Raw genomic sequence first — 5,398 nt, 5'->3', positions numbered from 1 at the left:
CCCCAGGACCTTGGCACTTGCTGTTTTCCTTGCCTAGAATGTTCTTCCTCTAGATGTCTGGGTGATTCACTCCCTCATCTCCTTCAGATCTTTGCTCAAATGTCTCATCCTCTCAGTGAAGCCCTTCCTGACCACCCTATTTATAACTGCAACCCCTCCCCTCTGCTAGTCCCCCACTGACCATGCTTTCCTTTTATGCCTTCCCCACTTTATTTTCCTCTGTAGCATCAGTTACTTTCCATGTATTACACTGTTTAAGATCCTCCTGTGTATTTTGTTTATTGCCTGTTTTTATCCTTGAAAATGGAAGCAACACAAAGGCTAGGTTTTTTGTATGTTTTGCTGAATCCTCTGTGTCTGAACCAGTGCCTGGCACAGGGTAGTCAATATAAACTTGTTGAATAAGTGAATGATTCGATAGTGGATGCCTAGTAAATACATATTGAATAAACAGATGAATGAATGAATATTGCTTCAAGTCCTGGAGGCACAAAGTCACCAGGAGGAGATGTAAAAAAATATATGTGTATATATAGGTACGTATATGTATGCATATGTATGTATGTATGTGTATATATATATGTATATACATATATATCAGCTTCATTGAGATATAATTCATATGCCATACAATTCCCCATCTGAAATATACAATTCAGTGGTTTTTAGCGTATTCAGAATTGTGTAACCATCATTAATATAAATTTTAGAACATTCTCATTACTCTAAAAAGAACCCCATGCCCATCAGCAGTCACTCTTCACTGGTTCCCAATATCCCCAGTGCCAGGCAACCATTCATTTACTTTCTGTCTCTGTAGATTTGCTTATCTTGTACAGTTCATATAAATGGAGTCATATAATATGTGACCTTTTATATCTGGCTCTTTCACTCTTTCATGACATTTTCAAGGTCCATCTGTGTTATAGCATGTATTCGTGCTTTATTTCTTTATATTGGTGAATAATAATCCATTATATGAATATACCATATTTTATTCATTCATCAGTTGATGTACATTTGAGTTTTTGTACTTTTTGGCTATAATGAATAATGCTGCCATGAACATTCATGTACAAGTTTTTGTGTGGGTGTATGTTTTCATTTCTCTTGGATATATACCTAGGAGTAGAACTGCTGGATCATATGATACTCTATGTTTAACATTTTGGAGAACTGCCCACCAGCAATGTATGAGATTTTGAATTTCTCCACAATCTTACCAATGATTATTAGTATTTCTCTTTTTTATTATGCCCTTCCAAGAAGTGTGAAATGATTCCTCTTCATGACTTTGATTTGCATTTCCTTGATGGCTAATGATGTTGAGCATCTTTTCATGTGCTTATTGGCCATTTGTATATCTTCTTTGGAGAAATGTCTATTTAGATTCTTTGCCAATTTTTAAATTTGGGTTGTCTTTTTGTTGAGTTATAAGAATTATTTATGTATTTTGAATACTAGGTCATTATTAGATGTAAGAGTTGTAAAAAAAAAAATTGTGAGCTGTGTTTCACTCTCTTGATGGTATCCTGTGAAGCACATTTTAAACTTTGATGATGTCCAGTTTGATGATATCCAGAGTTTTACAGTTTTAGCTCTTACATTTAGGTCTCTGATCCATTTTGAGTTAATTTTAACATGTGGTGTGAGGTAGGGATCCAGCACCATTCTTTGGCATGTAAATATCCAATCATCCTGGCACCATTTGTTGAAAAGCTATTCTATTCCTATTGAATTGTCTTGGCATCATTGTCTAAAAACAGGGGAAGATTTTAAATCAGATTTGTGTGATCTAATTTGCTTTTTTGTGATTTATTTTGGTGGAAGCATTGAAAATTCTAGTCAAAGTCTATTTGGCATAAAATCCATACAAACTGGTTCAAGAATAAAGGAAATGCTCCTACTGCCTAGATTGTGATTTTTAAAAACATTTTAGTTTTTAAAAATTATTATTGAGGTATAATTGACATATAACATTATATTAGTTTTAGGAGCAAAGTGTAGTATTTTGATATTTGTATATATTGCAAAATGATTACCACTGTGTCTAGTTAACATCTGTCACCATATGAAGTTAAATATTATTATTTTTTCTTGTGATCAGAACTTTTAGGATTTACTCTCTTAGTAGCTACTCTCTTAGTAGCTTCCAAATGCGCAATACAGTCATGTTAACTATAGTCACCATGCTGTACATTACATTCCCATGACTTATTTATTTTATAACTGGAAATGCATACCTTTGACCCTTTTCACCCATTTTACCCCCACCTCTGGCAACCACTGATTTTTTTCTCTATATTAATGAGCTTTTTTTTTTTTTTAGATTTTACATATAAGTGAGATCATATAGTATTTGTCTTTCTCTGTATGACTTATTTTATTTAGCATAATGCCTTCAAGTTCCATCCATGGTGTTGCAAATGGCAAGATTTTATTCCTTTTTATGGCTGCATAAATATTCCATTGTATATATATACCCCATTTCCTTTATCCATTCATCCATCGATAGCCATTTAGATTGTTTCCATGTCTTAGCTATTGTAAATACAGGCATACCTCATTTTATTGGCTTCATTTCATTGTGTTTTGAAGATACTGCATTTTTTACAAATTGAAGGTTTGTGGTAACCCTGTGTTAAGCAACACTTTTGGTGCCATTTTTCCAATAGCATTTGCTCATTCGTATCCCTGTGTTATGGTTGGTAATTCTTGCAATATTTAAAACTTTTTCATTATTATTATATTTGTTATGGTGATCTGTGATCAGTGATTACAACATACTGGAAGATCAGATAATGGTTAGCATTTTTTAGCACTAAACTATTTTTTAACTAAGTTACGTACATGGCCTTTTTTTAAAAAACATAATGCTATTGCATATTTAATAGACTAAAGTATAGGGTAAACCTTTATATGCACTGGGATACTAAAAATTCATTCTTCTTGTTTTAACATGAAACTCACTTCATTGTGGTGGTCTGGAACTGAACCTGCAGTATCTCCGAGGTGTGCTTGTAATGCTGCAGTGGACGTTAGGCTGTGATCTTGAATTACAATTTCCCGTTAAAAGAATTGAAGATATTCCCTCAGAGACATAGTTGATTCTAGGTTGAAGGCAGGAAAAGAATGAGATGAGTCTGGAACATTAAAGACTACTATTTAGCTCATATCAAAAGGACCCAGGAATTACGCAGAATAAGCATTCACCAGGCCAAGATGGAATGGCATCAGCGTCAGTAAGGATAATAACTGCAATGGATTGAAATACATAAAAAATGTTTAAATCCATGATACATAAGGATATTTTTTAAAATGTTACTTCACTGGTTACTTTGGACGATGCCAAGAAATCATCTCACTGTTTTGTAAACTCATGAAGGAAAATAAGCATTTATCTTACCTTTCCCTTGTGAAATGTACCTTCAAATAGTTGAAAAGGGGAAGTTTCTTACTATAGAAGTTTTTTGGCTAATACAGATGGAATGATGGATTTGAAACATCATTTTGTAATCCCTAATAAGTGGATGTGGGCTATCAGTGGCTGATAACATAACCAATAGAGAGAGATTGATCGATTGATTGATTTTGTCCTTCCTGTTATGGAAGTACACAATACCCCCGCCACTTATGAAGCGGCCTCATTTAAAAAAGAAAGAATCAAATCTGACTTTGATCAAGCTACTTGTCTTAACCACTGATTTAAAAGAAATAGAAGGTGCAGAAGATTATATTAACTGATCGTCTGGAGATGTAGTGAAACTACAGGAAACTGCTATAGGAAATCTGGGTTCTTGAATAAAGAATTTCAGAGAAAGAAAAGAGATGGAGAGAGAATCTGTAGATTAAGAGTGATGTAACTATTTCATCAGTAATGACGTAGGATCTCACGTGGATTCCGGTTCAAACAGAATACATCAACCAGGAAAATCTGACTGGGTATTTGATTATATTAAGGAGTTATTCATTTTAATAGGTATGATAACAGTATTGTTACATAAAAGTTATAATTTTTAGATACTCTAGACTGAGGTATACAGAGAGATGAAACTATATAAATACCTGGGATTTGATTTTAAAAATCCACATGTGGAGGGCGCCTAGGTGGCTCAGTCGGTTGAATGTCTGACTTTTGATTTTAGCTCAGGTCATGATCTCAGGGTCCTCGGATTGAGCCCTTCATGGGGCTTGGCACTCAGCAGGGAGTGAGTCTGCTCGAAGCTTCTCTCTCTCCCTCTGCCCTTCCCCCCACTCTCTTTCTCTCTCTCTAAAATAAATAAATCTTAAAAAAAAAATCCGTACGTGGATGTAGGTGAGGGTATAGATGAAGCAAGACTGGCCAAGGGTGGATAATTGTTGGAGTTGGTGATGGTACATCAAATTCATGACATTGTTCTCCCTTCCTTCTTTTGAAAATTTACGTAAACAAGATGAAACCAGAGAGGGAGACAAACTCTTAATCTCAGGAAACAAACTGAGTTGCTGGAGTGGAGGGGGTGGGAGAGATGGGGTGGCTGGGTGATGGACATTGGGGAGCGTATGTGTTGTTGTGAGCCCTGTGTATTGTGTAAGACTGATGAATCACAGACCTGTACCCCTGAAACAAATAATACATTATATGTTAATTAATTTTAAAAAGACAAAATGAAGGGAAAAAAAGAAAATTTACATAATAAAAGGTTTAAAAAACATTTTAAATCTTGACAACAATAATCATAGAATGAAAATCAGAGAGACAAAGCATGTGTTACTTGCTGTAACAGTGGGTGAGAGTCAATAAAAACAGTTTAAAACTGAGAAAGGGAAAAAAGTAACTAGGGGAGTTCATTGGGAAGGCATAAGGGGCCATCTCCCAGATAGCTAAGAACAGGAAAAGGAGTGTCACTGGGCCTTGGTGGGTGAGGGGTGAGGACTGGGACCTGGAAGGGTGGGCAGTGTGGCTGCTCCCTCCACCTCTCAGGGTCCCTTGCTCCCGTGTCTCTGCTTCTCTGGCTGGGCTCATCTTGGTGCAACCCCAACTTCCCAGGACTGTGCGGGTGCCGTGCCCACCACAGACAGTCTTCCGCTCTCTCTCTCGAGAGAATCGGGTTGGTTGCTGCTCCGTCAGCGACTGGGCTGGCCTAGGGTTAGGTCATAGCAACTGAGGCCAGCTTTGTGAGTTTGTGGGTGTGTGAGTTATTGGGGGTTCCTATGGAGTTTTCCAGAAACTAGGCAAATTCTCTAGAAGGAGTAGGTTTAATTGTAGGCAGGGTTAGTGACAACACTTATGTGGTATAGGGATGGATTAGATAAAGGAGAGACTAGAATTAGGAGATCAGACAGGACACTGTTGAACTCAACAAATATTCACTAGACACCTTCTGTGTGCATGACCTTGGATTAGGTGCTGGGGTGT

The sequence above is a fragment of the Ursus arctos genome, unplaced genomic scaffold (assembly GCF_023065955.2).
Source record: "Ursus arctos isolate Adak ecotype North America unplaced genomic scaffold, UrsArc2.0 scaffold_20, whole genome shotgun sequence".
In the NCBI taxonomy this organism is placed as follows: Eukaryota; Metazoa; Chordata; class Mammalia; order Carnivora; family Ursidae; genus Ursus; species Ursus arctos.
This window is presented reverse-complemented; position numbering follows the sequence as displayed.